At 46.9% G+C, this 17,731-nt stretch overlaps 1 protein-coding gene across 4 annotated transcripts in view; it reads left to right on the top strand.

The window, feature by feature from the left end:
• The window catches only part of HRAS (HRas proto-oncogene, GTPase), a 41,681-nt gene that overhangs the window by 1,814 nt on the left and 22,136 nt on the right, over window positions 1–17,731 (top strand). Inside the window, exon 1 of one of the 4 annotated variants that reach the window (XM_057371472.1) lies at window positions 11–325. The exons of 2 other annotated variants lie outside the window; for them this stretch is intronic. The gene's annotated coding sequence lies outside the window, so the exon portion shown is untranslated. Of the gene's footprint in view, window positions 1–10; window positions 326–17,731 lie in introns of those variants that run through there. One more of the 4 variants, XM_057371470.1, reaches the window with a different exon arrangement.

Here is a 17,731-nt window from a genome sequence, read left to right on the forward strand (position 1 = left end):
CTCCCGCTCCCCCCGCACGCACATTGTCCGGGCGCGGCGGCGGCACAGCGCCCCGGCGCCCCGTGCCAATGCGGGGCGGGCGCGGCACGCCGGGGGCGCCTCCACCACCGCGGTGGAAACTTCCCCTCGCCGCCGGGCCGACGCGCGGCTGAAGCCCCCGGCGGGGAGGAGCGGAGCGGGGTTTCGCCCGCCTGGGGGGGCGCCTMGTCTAGTTTGGTTTTTCCTCCGTTGGAAGGGCAAACGCGAATAATACTCTTASCCGGGTTTAAACTTCCGCGCCCCGCTCTCCAGGACGCGCATCCCGCCCGGCTGGGTGGACGAGCCGGTGAGTGACCGCCGGGAGCGGGCTGGCGCTGGGTCGGGGTGGGTGGGACGCGCCGTCGCGGAGGGGCAGCGCCCACCGGCTCGGCGGGGACGGGTCGGCAGCGCCGCCGCCGCCACCTGTTAGYGGGGCTGCTCCCCTTGCCGCCGAGTTCGTACCCCCGATGTGCTGGGGCTGCCCCCGCCGTGCCCGGGGCGGCGGTGAGGCGGGAGGGACCCTCGGCCCGTGGGCGGCGGCGGGGCCCAGGGCTGTCGGGGGCCCTGGYGGCCACCCACCTGCTCGCCTGGCCGCGCCATGACTCTGCTGCCWGGGCGCTGCCTGCCGACCCCAGCCCCGGCAGGCCGCCGGACTGGGAGGGTGGTGGAGTACCACCGAGCCACAGCCTCCGCACTCCATTTGCCCTCCATTCTCTCTGCCCTCCATCCCGTCCTCCTTCTGCACTCAGTTGTGCACTCCTCCTGTCCTCCCTCCCCCGAGCTGCAGCCCTCTTTCCTTCCCACCCCTGCCCTCTCCCTCCCCCTCCATATCCTTTAGTGGCAGCCCTCTTCACCTCCTCTTCCTCGCACCCCCAGTTTGCAGCCCACTGCACCCGTCTTCCCTCATCCCCTTGCATCTCCCACACCGCCTCTATGGTGATTCCAAGGGGGAGCACTAGGCTCCCCACTCTTGGCCAAAGCAGGTGYCTGCTGGGCTCCGCACCCCGGAGGAGAGACCAGCTCCGTGGCGGTGCCAGGCGTCGGCAGGCCCGGGGCGAGGCGCGGTGGGGCGGGCAGGTGACGGAGGCGCAGGTATTTGTGTGCATCCGTGAGCAAGTGAGCGAGRTCCCCCGTTCTGCGAGCATGCAGCTCTGCGGAGCTGGTGACACCTCCCTCCCTCCTAGGGACGCACGCCGCCGGGGCTCTGTGGCGTGCCSAGGCTGCCTCTGCCCTGCTGCCCTGCGCGGCATCCACGGGTGCAGCCTCTTCACCCCAAGTGAAGGTGCATCTGATGGCTCCTTTGGCCCTTACAGGTCCTGATTGGGGATGTGTTTTAAATTGCCTCCAGCAGTAGAGCTTAGGTGGAGACAAAAGAGACCATGAGAAGTCAGAGTGGACTGGTGAACTCTGGAGAGGCTGGAGAAATGCTTAGGACAGCTGGAAACAGGATTGTGCAGCAGGAATGGCTTGTTTAAGCCATTGGATGGCAAGTCAAGCCATTGACTGTTTTGGTGTCCTAAGCCGGATGGCCATATCTCTTGTAGCCTGTGATGTGCAAGTTGCTCCTGGGTAGGTCTTTGAAATGCAGAATGGTATGACCGCTTGGTGATGATGTACTCCGGTGTCATGGTGTACTCCAGTCTGGTTGGCATGGGTAGGATGTGCAGCTTGGAGCAGGAACTGGGTCTGAATGGAGGAAAGCACATGAGGTTTGGTGTGGGCTTCAGCTAAAGTGTTGCTGGAGTCAGAATTGCTGATGTGTTTATTGTTCAGAGTTCTGAATATTTTAGTCCTGCAGCTGGTGACTAGTGTGATTTTCCCAAGTGTTTTTAAGACAGCCATGACCGAATCCATGTGTATCCCCCTATGTGTGTCTGGTCCTTTCCTTCTCCTTGTAAAACGTTTTCCCTGCGTGATTAATAATGTGCCAACTACTTCTTTTCAGCACTGGGGAGGCTGATGCTGATTGATTTCCCTCTTCAGTCTCCTTGGTGGGTCTGRAGGCTGATGGGTGTTATCACTGCAGAAAAGTCTGCTTTTGGGTGGGAGCTGTCAGCATGTCTATTTTTTTTATCTCAGCGAACCTCTTACTTCTTTTAATTAAAAAGAGATGAAGTATGCGTGGTAATACCCTTCATGTTTACATAAAAATGATCTTGTAATTAGCAATAATGATCTCAGTTTGGGATATTTCTGAGATATTTAAACAAGACTTATGACCTGAGGGACGCTTTTCTGGCCCCAGGGAGTTGCCCTTGGTGTGGTTCTCTCCTGTGGCAAGTTTGATTCTTGGCTGCTGCCAGTGGTGAAGGTAGAGCAGCAGTGGGAGTAGCCTCGTGTTCCTCTGATGTCGGCCTAGAAAGCCTTGGCCACGGTTTCCTTATTGAGCCTGCTGGTGCTTCCCAGGGCTCCCTGGCAGCCCTGCCACCACGCCTGTGGTGGTTTGTCTTGGTGGCTTTCACCCCGTGGTTGAGGCGTCTCAAGGGGACCTTGCTGTTGCTTTGGGGGAGGGGGAAGAAAAGCAGGCTGAAAAACTGCCAATTTACTTTTTTCTTTTTTTTTCCCCTGGTTCTCCTTGGGAGGTTTGGAAAGGGCTGCTGATAATGTGGGAAACTTTTCCCTGTATGAGTAGAGATCCTGAGGCATCCTTGTCCATCTTTCATCTGACTTCCTTCTAAGAGGAGCAAAGCTCAGCTCACAAAATAAGCATTTGCTTCCAGGCTGGATATGGCTCCCACTGCTTTGCCTCCTGGTACTGGTGTACCCCAAAATTTACCTTTCTCTTAGGCTGCTCTTGGAGCTCACCAGGTTTTCTTGGGGTGAAAAACCCTGTTTGAAGGGCAAACATTCAAAAAAAATAAAGACAAAAAGTACTGCCTATAGAGAGGGATTCCTTCTGGGAGGATGATGAAGGTAAAAATGTCTCCTGTCTCTCAAGATGAGTTATATAGTATACTGTATTTTTGTCAGTCTAGGAAAAGCAAAATGGTTGTGCTTCAAGTAATCTTTAACTGTAATTTATTACCAGCTTTCTCTTTTAACATTTTTGAACTGTAAAGTTAGAACCAGAGCTTATTAAGCAGGAGGTAAAAATGTTGAACATATTTGAATTTTACTTGTATTAATTCAATAATGTATTTATGACTTATTTGATCAGCTCTATACCTGGTTGAAGACAATAAAAGAGTGTTAATAAAACAAATGAAATTATTTGACAAATACAGATGAGATTAAATAAATTATCTATTTGCCAGCTGCTGTTCAACTGATCTGCCATGGCATTTTCCTCGTTTTCTTATCTTTCCCTTCCAGTTTTCATTCCATTTTTGCATGGTTTATCTTTTCCTGAACTGTTCCTGGTATCTGTTTCATTTATCTCTTTTGTGTCATGGTTTTCTTTCCATTCTTTCTTCTGCCTCTTTCTTGAACCCCTTTCTTGAACTTCTTTCCATGATTTTTTAGTCTAAATTAGCCTTTTTTCCCTCTCTTTCTCTACCTTCCTGGTGGAGATTTTTATTGAGCACTTCATAGTCAACTCAACTAAATCTGGTATGTGTTTAAACCCGTAAAAATGTAAAACTAAACCCAGACTGTGTGTTGAGTATGAAGATATTTGCTTGGTGGTAGTGCTTCTCTGCCTCTCCCCATGTTTTCTGGCTGTTGCAGGAAGGGTGTTCCTGCAATTCTGGAGGTTTTTCCGAGCTCTCATTTTTGCTTGTGTTCTTCTTATGCGTTTTTCAAAAGTGAATTTGACTTTGTATCTTAAGAAATCAACCAGGATCAAATGGCAGACCTTGTGTTCACTGGTTGTGTATCTGTATGCAGCCTGCTTCCATCTGCTGTYTGACCAAACCCAGCCTTCCTGACAGGCAATTTTGTTTTCCTCCTGGCATCATCCTTCTTCTCTGCTGGGTTTACAGCCAGGAGGTGTCTTTCAGTAGGGCAAAAGGAACGAGTGTGCTGAATGTTTTCTGGTTTACTTTTTACTTGCAGAGTCTGTATGAAATTCAGGTTGATGAGGGTAGGTGGCAAGAGGTGAACAGGTCATWGTTCAGGTTATAGTGCATGACAGAGCAGTCATAATCTTCAACTTGGATCTAGTAGTCAGAGATTAAAGTTTCTTAAAAATTAATTTTCTGTTATGAAGACTTGATTTGATTTGTGGTTTGGTTGTTTTGTTTTTTTTACCCCTGCATGAAATCTAGGGGTGGGGAGGATATTTAAAAAACAATGAAAGGAACAGAAAACCCTTGTATATCAGGGGAGGAAATTTGCTTTGCCTTGGCAATAAAGCTCAGGCAGTCCAGAGGGGTGTGATGGGAGTGCTCAGAGTGCGTGATTCGCCTCCGCTGATGGTTGCAGTGATGTTGCAGCAGTGCATGAGCTAAGCTGTGTATGTCATAGCTGTCTGCTTGAAGTACTGGGATGTATGCCACGATGCCCCCTTGTACCCTGAAGGAAAGGTCTCTTCTGTACTGAACAGTTTCACCTCTGCYCTGTCTTTCAAGGGGGTTTGGGTAACACTCGGGGCACTGATACAGCGAGCAATCCAGGCGGCACATTGTTGCAAAGCAGAATTGATTGGGGAGGATGGTGCCAAGAGGAATATTCTTTTGCAGTTAATTATTTACTGCAGGGAGAGAGAAAAGCTGATGATGTTAGGTTTATAATTACAGATATCCAGAGGTAAATACTTCAAGATGATCCATTTTACTCTGTGTTGCAACCTATTTCTCTGTAATGTGGGACCAGCACTGTTTAATGACTGGCTCAGTAAAACCAAAACCCTGTTATCAGCTTCTCACCAGTATGTTAAGAATATGGAATATGGTTCTACAGCTTCCTGTGTGTGGTGCTAGCTGACCTGAATGCCTGCAGAGGGAAATCTTTCCATGCACACTTTCTTAATGTGTGACCTGCCTGTGGTGCCCRTCTGACAGCAATGTTGGCTCTTGGAACAGCTGATCTCTATGCTGAAAGGTGACTTTGTGGTTAAAGCCGCAGGACTTGAACCGGGGAGTTCTGACCCCCTACCTGGTCTTGCCTAAACTCATTGTTTGTCTCACTGGACTTTCCTTTAGGAGTGATACCGACCCAGCAGATAACCATCAAATAACCAGCCTATCTGCTRACAGGGTAATATGCCCTGTGTGAGGGGCACTGATAATGCAGAGGCAGTGGCAGCACAGGTACTTGTATACTGCTGTGTTTTGGGCCAAACCCAAAGAGGATTTTTCCTTTTGCATAGCTAAATCCGTTACAGATCAGACTGCTCGTATGCAAGTTAAATTCAAGAGCTGGTGGAGCTGAGTTTAAGTGTGTGTGTGTGGGAGCAATAACTTGACGAATTCAAAAAGGAGACATTGCTGCAATGTCTCTGGRAAGATGCCTGTACATCTTCTGCTTGTTTAGCCTCCTTGAGAGAACAGCAGACGTGAGGGAGAAGCTGTGGCCTGTGAAATGAAGAGGATGTAGTGCTCTTACTGGGAGAAGAAAAGGAGCAAGATCTAAAAAGTCAGGGAATAGGAGTAAAATGAGGGATGCAGGTGTGCACAGCGGGGGCTGCTCCAGGSTGCCCTGTTCTCCCTGGGTAAGGCTCTGCAGAAAGAGAAACAAGGAGGAGATCAGTGGAAGAAGGCATTGTGGAGGCTGCTTTCGTGTAGGGTGCTGCATTGGCTCTCCTCCTGCTGGTCCAGGCTGAACCAAGGCATGGCTGGCTGGCAGCGGCAGTGCGTGGAGCCGTATTCCCTGAGAAAGGCAAACCAGTAAAAAATCTCCAAAGAAGAGTCTGGCCAGCAACTGCTTGTGCCTGAGGCAAGTTGGGATCTTGTTTAAAGGCTTGCTGAGAAGTGAGCTGTGTTCATCAGCAGTTTGTTGGGGTAACAGGCAGCCATCGTGTTGGCCTGCTCCAGGATCGTGTTGAGCGCTCTTGACACTCTGCGCTATCTTCAGCAGTTCTGTGGCTTACATCCAGCTCTATTCAGTCTGCTCCAAACCATGTGCATAGAATAAGCTTCAATGAATAATTTGGAGCCTGCAAATGATGGATTTCATCCTACCCCAGCTCGGCACTGCAGCAGTCAGAGCAGTATTGCTGGTGTGGCACTAGGTCCTCTGTTTCTGTAGTGATTGTAGCAGCCATGCTCCTTCCCTGCTGATGGCTTTGCACTGGATGTCAGGGGGCTTAATGTTATATGAGGGACTGGAATTCATCCTCCAGGAAAAGAATGCGGGCTTGAGAAACCAGGCTTTAGTTGGTATGATAAGTAGATAAAGCACTAGTTGGTTATTTTAAGTAAATAAAACATCACCATTTCTTGGAGGTAAATATGGAACCATTCCTGGCTKGTATGTATGCTAATTCTGGATTAACTTATTTCATTGCCTTCTCTTGGTCTCTGCCCGTAGATGCAGTGGATCCTTTTGGGTCCCACTGTGTTAGGCTCCTGCTGTGAACAGCACAACTCTCCTTTGTAGAATGCAGACCCAGCAAAYGCTGGTGAAAGCAGGAGGTACCTCCTGCCTGTGTGTGTGTGCATGCACATCCCTTGCCTCCCCCCTTGTGTGCAGAGGATAAATAAACAACCTTACAATATAMTCTTGGTCGTGCAAGGTTTCTCCCAATCTTGTTTCTCCCGGCCTTTTCCTGATTTGCATGATATTGTACGAGGCCAGTCAGCCTTTTCTGGAGGGCTTGTCCCACTTTCCACACAGGCAGCCTTGGGCGAGTGGTCTGCTCCCTGACCTGCTTCRACAAGCATGTGCCAGCTTCTTGCTCTGCTGATGTGGGAGGAGGATGAGGATAAGTGCTGGGGGCTAGGCAGGGGGAGGACAGTGCTGTGCCAGTTGGTGGTGTCACCTCCCAGCTGGTAGTCAGCATAGCTACACACAAATCCCTGCTTCACTTTCTGCCTCATCATTGTCCTGGAGTGTGTGGTGGCTGTACTGGAGTCTTTGATGGTCAGATATGCTCTCTCYTAAGAGTACAGCTATGTGAACTCCATTCTGCTGTACTCAGTTGCAGCTGATAGCTCTRTAGCTGTTCTGGTGGCCCCTATAATTTCCAAATATCAGGGTATTGATTCTCAAAATTCATGCATGGGAAAGAAATTACAATGACCATGGTGGGGGTGGGAAACAGAAGTGTGAGAGAGTAAGACCTAGACCTGGAAAAGTGCTTCTGCTCCTGCTTTTCCACAGAAAAAAGGAGGCTGTGTGCTTATGGGGTTCACAGTCACAGGGACATGTGCAGGGTCTCACCAGGTCTGTGGCAGAGCAGGGAGGTAGATGGATGAGAGTGGAAATCTCTGATTCATGGGCAAATGGTAGTCATCTGATCCCCACAATTACTACACCTGATTATGAGGGGCCTGACAAGATACCCTCTGCTTCACATTCCTTCTATGATGAACACAATAATCTGTGTTCAGTAGGCATCAGTTTATATCAGTTCCTCTTCCTCCGTGGTAAATACCCCAAGCAGCCGCCTGTTTCCAGTCTATGAAGTGTCCAGGCTTGGCTGCCTCTCATATCTGCTAAAAAGTGAAAAATTGCTAGGCATCTACTGGTGCCTATAGCTGGGGCACACACTGGGTAGGGAGAGGAGACACATTATTACAACCCCTTGTTTTATGGTTGAGAACTGGGGAATGGAAGTTCACATCAACAGGAGGAGCCTAGAGCAAAGCTGAGAACAGAAATTGTTGTCCTAGTCTGGCACTTTGACTGCAAGGTCAGCTTCYCATTTCTTTGGTAACTGATGAGCGTCAAAAGATTCAGCACCCAACTGTTGACGTGTTGCTAATCTGATTTTCTGTTGAGAGAAATGCTTTCTTATCACAATGAACCGTGAGAAGGTGGGGGTTTGTTTCCTTTTAGCATTTCAAGCCAGACTTCCTTGACTGTTACTTTAGTATTTTACGTGTCTGGTCTTAGAAACGATGTGAGCGGAGGGCTGGAATAGCAGTCCTTTGCATGTTGGTCTTCCAGGCTGTAAGTGGGGCTTTTGTGTGAAGAAATGGATAGACATCCCATGGTAAAATTGAATGTCTTGTTATGAGTTGGAAAAACAGTAAGAAGGTTTGGGCAACTGAAAAGAGATGGTGGAGGCCTCTGGATGGAGATTGTTTTAAAAATCAGAGAGCTTTAGAGTCTTAATTTGTCTTGGTGGCAGAAGATTACAAAATGAGCAATCTTCTTATTGGCCACCGCACKGAGGTACTTTTTGTGGAAAGTTCTAAAAACCAAGATGCAGTTAATTGACCAAATCTTTGAGGTTAAAAAATAAAACAAGCTTCCCAGGGAAAAAAAAAATGGGTTTCTTCAAGAAGCAAAAACAATTTACTTTTTTTTTCCAAAGCAGTTTCTGAGGCACCTAATCTAATCTTTCCAAAGCAAGTCTCTGGCAGCCAGGGCTCACATGTTTTAAAAAACAGTGTAGAAAGGAATTTGTGACAGTTTAATTTCTTGCTGAAATATGGTCACCTCTGGGATAATTCGGAGCAACCATGGCGTGGATGATAAAACTGTTCCGGATGGGAGGTGAGCAAAACGAGGCTGCTAAGATGAAACTGTCAATGAAGGACGCCCATGCAGAGATATAATTCCTGGGATTTAGGAGTTTTTCTCTGATTCTAATAGGGCTGTTCAAATATTGTAAAAGGGCAGTTGTTGCTGAGTTCTTGCTRTGGTGGCAAGGGAGGTGTTGGTGGTGATTGTCCCAGGGAGGTGGTAGGGAAGAGCCTGTGCTGGTTTTAGCAGTGAAACGGGGGAGGATTAYAACACATAAGGTACAGGTCCCTGGCTGGGGATTTGTAAATGCCCATGGCACCTAGTCACCAATCCATGGATGCAAACTGAGCTGTGAAAGCTGGCTTGAAATCTCCACTGTTTTAAAGGCAAAACAAGGCAATTGATTGCAGGATGCTCTTGAGAAGGCAAAGGAAAGCCCTCCTGAGTTTTAGTGGATGATGTACAGTTTAAAAAGGAAGATGTATAKAGTTGCTTATCTCAAGTGTGCTCCTTGTGAAGAGGTGGGAGGCTGAGTGCCTAGGAGAGGGCTGGGCTTTTTCAGAGCATGCTACTAAGTACATGGTTTTTTTGTGAGCTCTGCAATTGCATTGCAGCAGGRTTTTGAGGTCTTTTTCAAATTCAGCTGAAGTTGGTTGAACTGTATTGACTACAGTGACTGGGGTGGCAGGCAGTGCAGCATCTCTCAGGTCAGTTCAGGTTTTCATCTCCTTTGTTTTAAAGTCTCTTCACCTGGAATTAGTTTATTCAATTCGCAGCTTAGAGCAATTTCAGAAGAAATCCCAGCGGAGGAGGAAAAGGAAAAGAACACTACCACCTGAATAGATCAAAATAATCAAATGGGTTTTGCTATGGAACTGGGATGTGACTGACAGCTGCTGCGTGGAGGTGGACAGCCACCAGTCACACTTTCTCAGCATGGCTTGCTCTGCTGGGGCATTGGAAGCAAGCACAGTTGGGGTTCGAATGTGAAGACATGATGTTTAAAATCTGAGGTAGGARCCTATGAGCTTGGTGACAACTGAATGCTGGGGTGGAAGAAAAAGGTCTGCCAACAGTAAGTCACCCTTTCAGGGAGCTGAGTTAAACTTCTCATTTTGTTCTGAACCCTTCAGTTCAGTCCCACTGTGGGTGAATGTTGTGCAGTCTCTTCCTTATTTGCTTTTTCCCCCCCCTATTTGATTTGAGGGTCCTTCGTAACGACTTCTTCTCCATGCATCCTGTTATCAGGGAAGTTATTCTGCCTGCAATGCCTGAGCTGAATTTTATTGTTTTCCATAGCACRAGGGCTGATGGCTTTACAAATCTCAGAATAGCTCCTCCATCTTTCCCTGGCCAGCCCGGCAGCATGACAGCTCCATTTAATGTGGGCCRTCTGCTTTAACGTGGGGCTTCCTGCCCCGACAGTCTTTATTTTGTAGCTGTCTGCATCAAGCTCCAGTGTTGCCTGCCCCAAAGGATTGTATATCAGAAGTCATGAAAAGGAGAAGAGTCCTCAAGGTTGGCCTGTGAATCCCAAGTCTCTGCTAGAAGAAATTGCAGTCTTGCTGCTCTATTTTTTCCTCTCCCATGTCCTTGACCCAGCCCTGCTGTGTGTGTACGTCCTTCCCTGCCTGTCATGGTGCATCTCCTGATGGGCATGAAGTGAGCCTTGCAGGCTCTTTGGGCAATTCTGTTCTCACGGCACAAAGTGTTTGGTGCCKGGGATGTTATCCTTTCTTCACCTGTTAACACAAAGGCAGGCTGAGACTTGCAGCTCTGCCGTCTCTTCAGCCATCTCCCAAAATTACTTGGATCCACTTGGAACATCATTACAGAGAAGGTGTTGTGAAGTTTTCTTGATGGTAAACACTTAAGGGCATGGGCCTCTCACCTCCCACTTGATGTGTAGTGTTACCCTCAGGCCTTAAGGACTGAAGTGCTTTCATGTTAGGTGCAGTGTGAGATAGTCTCTTGAAAGCTTGCCAGCAAAGTGCAAGATGGGGAACTTCAGGGTGCAGTTCCCCTGTCCAGATGTTGGCAWCTAACATCCCAGCCCCTCAGTCCCCCTATACAGGCAGCAGAGGAAATGAACACTTCCATCTCATTGTAAAGCAGGTTGATACCTGAAGCAGGTCAGACTGTGCCTGTCCCTGCCCATTGGTGATAAAGAGGCTGTGGATGATGGGATCTCGTGGAGATGTCTGTGCTGTAGGTGAGATGAGCCCTRCCTTGACTAACTGCATTGAGCGTGCTGGGGTAGCACAAAAAGGAGGCAAGACCTGAATGTAGTCTGTCCTTGGCTGTGTCATCTGGTAAACATGTGCATCTTCCTTTGGTCAAGAAGCTGCCCTTCATTTTGATTCCTCCCTGTCCCAGAGTGGAGGAGAGGGATGTCATCCAGACAGCTGGAAGACAGAGTTAAATAYCTCTCAGATATGCTCCTAGGACAGAGCTCTGAGCCTGTCCCAGCTCTGGACTAAGGGATATTTTAACCAAGTGAAGGCAGAAGGTGTAGGTACAAATAGAACAGTTTTGTTCTTGGTTCATCCTTTCATACTGAGGCCAAGTAGCTGCTAACATAGGTCAGGGGTTACTCTGGTACTTCTCAGGAGGTCCTGACCTCCTGCATATGCCCGAACATGTATTGCACTGCTGTGGGGAAAGACATAAGACCTCTAAATCTAGAGCTGAAACAATGGCATGAGGACTTCAGATTGCAAACTAGGACGTGATAGCAGCAGGAGCCCCCAAGTGCCTCAAAAAGAGCTGTACATCTGGGTGTTCCAGGCTTGCTGGATAAAACTCTTTCTGTTAGGGGAAAAAGWGCCTTTTCCCTAAGACTGAAGCACAAAGGCCCTATTGGGGCTTTAAGGATGATGAAGGTAGTTTCTCTAGGTTTGTATCACACTTGACCTGAGCCTTCATGGTTATTCTAAAGACTGTGGCATGGTCTGTGGCGAGCAGGTTGGAGCAGACCTAGAGCTGTTCTTGAAGGAACTAGAAAAATGAAACTGAGCCAACTGAAAGGAATAAAGCCTGATAACCTGGGGAGGATTTTCCTGACTAGCTCACTTTCCCCTTTGATTTTGAGCACTTGTTCCATCATGCCTTTTACTGGGGAAGAATTAGCCCAGTGGCAGAAATGCGGTACACTGGGCATTTCGGGAGCAAGAAACCTGTCTGCAGCAAGAGCCCACAGAGCCTGAACTCAGCCTTCGAGTCCCTGTGCTGACAGCTGGTTATAAGCCTGCTCAGTTGGGGATGGTGCCATGCCAGAGTCTTCACCCTCCATCTCACACCTGTGTTGTCAGCATGATTCAATGCTATAACCCTAAGGAAAAAGACTCAGTTTTATACCCCAATTTTGTTTGTTGTTGATGCTCATACTGTAATTCCCATCACTTCAGACACCCATTAAATGGTGCTCGGGAGAGTCTGTAGAAGTCTAGTGTGTTCACTGCAGTCACTTCAAACTTCACAACAGCAGGGAGTTTATTAGGGCTGAAATTTCTGGCTGGTCCTAGGTGGGAAACACACATACTGTGCTATAGAAAAAGGAAAAAGAAAATACCTTCTATTCCACTATATGGTGTATTTTCCTCACTTCACAATGCATCTGATCTCTCCYTGCTGTCTTCCCTGCCTACAGGTGTCCACTACAAGGTTTTGTACTTTGCATCTCATGCTTCTAGGGAGCAGAGAGGGGAAGTATGAAAACCCTTAGGAGGTTTTTAATTCAGTAAGGAACATGTAATCAGAGCTAGCAGTTACCATATGCTTTTTTCTCTGATACTTTCCTTGTTGTCCTTTCCCTCTGAACTTTGGTACAATAAACAGGGTCTGTGTTTGAAGAGTGTCCCAACAGGGAGGCACCTGACACAGCATCGGGTCCTTGCAGCTCCTTTGAGTTCCTAGATAGGTGCTTAGGACTGGCCTTTTGCTGGCATCAGCTGGCTGCTGGTTGGGTGCACCCTGGCAAAACAGTGCTTCTTACTTRTTAATTTTTTGCCACTGACAGCATGCTAGTTGCTTTGTCAACAGTTTATAGGTCTCTGGAAGATTTGCAGCTGTGTCACTTGGCTGTTTGCTCTYCTGGTTGAACAGGCGAACATACTGGTCTTTGAAAGCTGGCAGGAGAAACCATGATCCATCCATCMCTTTCACAAAGGTTTTGTAACTATATGACCTTCTTCTGACTAATTTCCCTAGCTCCCTAATAACATATATATGTAATTAAATCTAGGCAAACAAGGTAATATCAAGCCTTAGGCATTGGGAATGGTGTAATACCATCAAGTTGCCTTTTATGTCCAGGGCAGACCCAACCTTATCGCAGCAAGGACTTCCTTAAGATTTTACCTTCAGGGTAGGAAAAGAAACTCCCACYGCAGGAAACAAAATTCCCTCCTGTAGTCCACCAAAGGCTGCTTTGGTTTCTGATTCAGCTCTGCAAATACTGTCTAGTGGCTTCAGACTGGATATGAATTCTGCTGGTATTATTTTCCGTGAAGGCTAGAGCRAGGGAGAGAAAACTGAAGCAGCTTGTCTTAGCTTGAGTCAGCACTGCGGAGTTGCRAGTTTCTGTASATCCTAATGAAAGGTCCCTGCCTTATCTGTCTTGATATTTTGCTGGTTGCACAACTTGCACATCCCGTAGATGCAAATATTTTCCTGGGGTTGGCCCTAGTTGCCCAAGGAGGGTGTTTGTTCAGATTCTCATGCTTTGCAATTAATATAAGCTTCTCAACTCTGTGTGAGAGAAAGAAAGGGAAGTGGTGCTAAGTGGTTTGTGGKTTTTTTTTCCTCTCTCCCTGTTGCTGTTCCTCACCAGCTGGCTACTTTGAAATGAGCATGTTGTGGTTTTTCCCTTAAGGAGCAACAKGTAGCTGCAAATTCAGCTTTGGAGAGGTTGTGGGAGCTTCTGTCCGCTGGCGTTGCAGCTGCTGTGGGCAAGGCACAGACAATACATGGTGCTGTGGGTACCCAGCCTGTGAGCCTGGTCTGGCTGGGGTGATGCCAGCCCAGCTGAGTGGCAGAATCCTTCTTTCCCACTGTGTTTTCACACTGAYTTGGCAGTGGCTGGGAGATGCAAGTCCTCGCCTTGCTCCAGACCGTTCAAGAGCAGCAAAGTTCTCACCATGCTGTCAAAGGAATGAGAGCCTGATGCATTGCAAATAAGTATCTTTTCTCTGCCTTGTTTAGCTATGGCAGCCTTATCTCAAGAAGGCACACTATGAAGTGTGCTTGTCACAGCTGTGCCAGGCACCCATACAGCACATGGAGATCTCTTGTGTGTTCTCTTCTGAGCCACTGGATGAAAAGTTGCTACTTTAGAGGGTAAATTGCCTCCACAGGTTCAAAAAAACGTATCTAGTTAGACCTAGAGAGCACACTTCAACTTTCGATACAGTGGCAAACCTTCGAGTGAACTTCATGAAGTCCGTGCTCATTTTGTTTTTCAGAACACTCTCTAAACTTGCATTTTTGTTTTGTGCTCTGCAAAAGCAACAATTCCTTTGGGGCTGTAGAATAAAGGAAATGCTTAAAATGGTGTGGAGGAATCGTCACCCTATAAAACTCAACCTGGGCCATCAGCTGTGTGTTTCACAATACTCTTGGCCAATCACACTGGTGTTGTCTTAAGACCATGCAGCCACTTGAAAGGGAAGAAAAGAAGATCAACTACATGGGTTTTTTTGTATCTGATCAGGGTTTTGTCTGTTAGCTTAAGTCAGATTTCCTGGTGAAGTTGACATAGTATGTCCTGAGCRTAACTAAAACTGAGGACATAAGGGAAAATTAAGCCTGTGGAATGGCAGCCACCACTTGAAACTTGATTTRTGGAAAATCTCCATTTGGGCAAGAAATACTAACCTCAAGTAAACTTTTCTTCAATGCAGATCTTGCATTGTCTCTGTCCTATCTTAGGTGTACAGGTGAAAGGCAATAATGGTAGATCCTAGAGCCTSCTCAGCCTGTGATGGAGGGAATTGKTTTAGAGTGTGACAACCTTTACCATAAGATTTTAAGGATGGATTGTGAGGCTAAGTTAACAAAATTTCAGTCTTCTGAGYTCTGTGCTTTACTTACTGTTGGAATATGAATCTTGCTTTTGTGTTAATATGCTCACGCTCCACAAAACACCACAGCTCATCTTTTTGCTTGAGTAGTGCTTCAGGTTAAAGTTGGCTGGTTTGGCATGTGAGATGGTGGTTTGCTGGGGAATTTTTCAATTTTTTWAAAAAAGCTTTTTGTAAACACTTGATTAATTTATTTTAATTTCATTTTGTTCCTTCAGTTGAAGTTCCTGTGTGGGAACAATGAGAGCTGTGTAGGAACTTCACCCATTACACCATGCTGTGGCCTTGAAGGTTCATTCTAGGGACACACATGGTCCTCAGGGAGTTGCTTTCTGAAAATAMGAGGATTTCAAGGGAGAAACCAAGGAGCAGTTTATTTCTAGTGAGGTGTGAATGATATACAAGAGTGAGAAACTGCTGCATGTACCTTAGCCCTGAGAGACAACACTGATGAGCTCCACTGCCCTTAGAAGAAGAAGCAGCTTTATCAACACATCGCCCTTGTTCAAAATCTAACCAGTACCTTGTCTTTCTGCCAGGCTCCTGTGAAGGCACATGATCATGTTTGAGATCTCATAATATTGGTAAGACTCTAAAAATTCAGATTTCAAGCTTAAGCTCTGAGTTTATTCTTCTAAGGAAAGAGAATTTTGTCACCCTGAGGATCTGCAGAGCCATGGACCTATAAAGTAGAGCCTCTAACTGCACATGCTGTCGGGGTTCTCAGCTCCCTTAAGAAAAAAAAAAAAAAAACCACCACACCACCAGAACTCTGAAACAGGTTCTTGTCCAAAAGTGAAGATTTTCTGTAGTTGTTCCACATGACTGTTTCCTCAGGGGGGTCATTTTCATAGCTTATGCACAATTCTTTAATCCAGCTCGAAGCCCACAAGACAGATGGGGTCGTGACAAGAGCCAGGAAGTTTGCATGATCTTATTAGACTGGATCATCTTTAACAATGCTAGTTCACATCACCTGTCCATTTCTTGCTTTTTCCAWATCACTGGGGGAAGAATTAAACTCCCTAACAGCCTTGTAACATTTAGCATTAGCCAAACACTCTTGCAGTCTCGAATGGTCAGCGAAGGGCAAATTTTGTGGGTGTGAGTGAGCGGAATTCAAAAGGAACCTCAGACCTTGCATAGAACCAAGCTCCCACTACTTGAACAGTGTCTTCTTAGCTGTTACTGTCAATATTTACAGCAGGCCAAAAAAGCCTGAAGGTGTGAAAAGGGATGATGCAGCCACCAGAGTGAGCAAACTTTGGTTTTTTGGTGCACTTCCCATCTCTGTGTCCCACCAGCCCTACCTGTAGCTGCTTTCAGTATTTGCTGTAGCTCAGGAGATAGTTGTATGAGCTTTTTGGTGCCCTGAGCTCCAGTTTCCAACCCCCTTTGCAGAGAGTGTGGCCTAAGTATCAGAGCTTCAGTTCTTGTGTCTTTGCTGGTACTTGTGAGGGCAGCGATGGCCAACTTAATAAAAGGTCAGGACTCTTTGCTGGGGGCTGATGGCATGAAATACTCCAAATCACAGCAGTCAGTGATTTCCAGAGTGATGTAGGCCATGTAACAGATCTTCACACACACACACTCTAACAGCATATAGAAAATACAGTAATTTCACTTGTAATAATGAAGTTGTATTATTATGCACTGGGGAATTGAAGGCAGATGCTTGGATTTTTCCCAGTGGGCTGAAGGGAGRTTCAGGTTTTGCTTTATTTATTAATTATATGATAAACCAAAGCCAAAGCATGATGAGTCAGCTTGATCTTCACTGCTGCAGTTCCTGTGCCATGGTCCCCAGGCATTGTTTAACAGATGCCTGTACCCACATGAGGCTGGATGAACCCAGAGACTGCAGGCTTAGTTTTGTCACCCTGCTGCAGAAACTCCTTAGGGAGGCTCTGTGTATGCTTGGGAGCCAGTAGTATAGGAAAGCCTCTTAGCAGAGGATCCTAGGAAAACACTCAGGAGCTGATCCCAGGAACAAGTTTTCTGTGCCAGCACCATATGCAGTTCCTCATGGCAGCCAGATCTCCGGGGAGGAGGAAACAACTCTGCCACCTCCTTCCTCCTTCTGTTTTATGATGGCTGAGTTTYATAGCTGCTCTGTAAGCACTCTGTGTGCCTCCCTGGCTGAACAACAGTATATTTGTGCTTTCAAAGGTAATGTCAGTCTGCCTCACTACTGTCTCAAGATGCAGAGAGGGATGAGTGCTCTAAATGGACTGAGGTTGAAAGTTAAAATAGACCAAGTGAGATCCTCAACCAGTGTTGACTCTTTTGGCTTAGTGGCGTCAATGCAAGGACTCTACTTTTGCCCTTTCCTTAGGGTGAACCTTCAAGAAGAGAACTTAGTTGAGGGACTCACTTGTTTCATTCTCACTCCTTGGCTTGGGCTGTCCTCTCCCTTCCTTTGGGAAGCTATAAAAACTTGCACCTTGTCCATATTACACATAGATAATGGCTTAGGGCTGTCAGGAGAAGTCRTCTTAGAAGTTCTAAGTTTGCCTTTTGTGGTTATTTTTTTCATGTCAAATACAGGACTGTTTGCACTGTAGCCTTATAAAGTCCAAGAATAAATCCAATGAATGCTGCTGTGTTTCTCTTTTGAATGTCTCTGTAATATGTGCTTTGCCAGCATTGCAGAGTTGTGCTTGGACAGCAGGACCAGAAAGTGTGAGGGGCTGGTGGGACATGGCTGGACACCAGGAAAGAAGATAGGAAGCCATGTATACACATATAAAAAGAAATTATGTTTACAGTTTTGGCATCTCATTGCTCCAAGGTGTTAGGGAAGTCAGTGGCTTCAGAAGAAAGGTTTGAGAGTTGTACGGACAGCAGGGACAACCAGAGCTAGAGGGAAAAAAAGAAAGGTTTGGTGTAGAGGCCTTCTTTTGGGTTTGCAGATCATCTGGCAGGATGAGACCCTGCTCTGGGACCAGAGATGGTTTCCACTGAAAAAAGTAGAAGGAAGTTTTGGACGGCGTGAGATTCCCCATCAATGTATTTGATGCCCAGCCATCGCTTACACTGTTCTAATTAAGTTACATCACAGTAATTACAGTGCATTACAGTTCAGAGTTCAGGAGTCCCTTTCTTCTTTGTTTGCTTTCCAG

This window comes from Malurus melanocephalus, unplaced genomic scaffold (assembly GCF_030028575.1).
Source record: "Malurus melanocephalus ecotype Western Australia unplaced genomic scaffold, MMel_1.1 scaffold_147, whole genome shotgun sequence".
In the NCBI taxonomy this organism is placed as follows: domain Eukaryota; kingdom Metazoa; phylum Chordata; class Aves; order Passeriformes; family Maluridae; genus Malurus; species Malurus melanocephalus.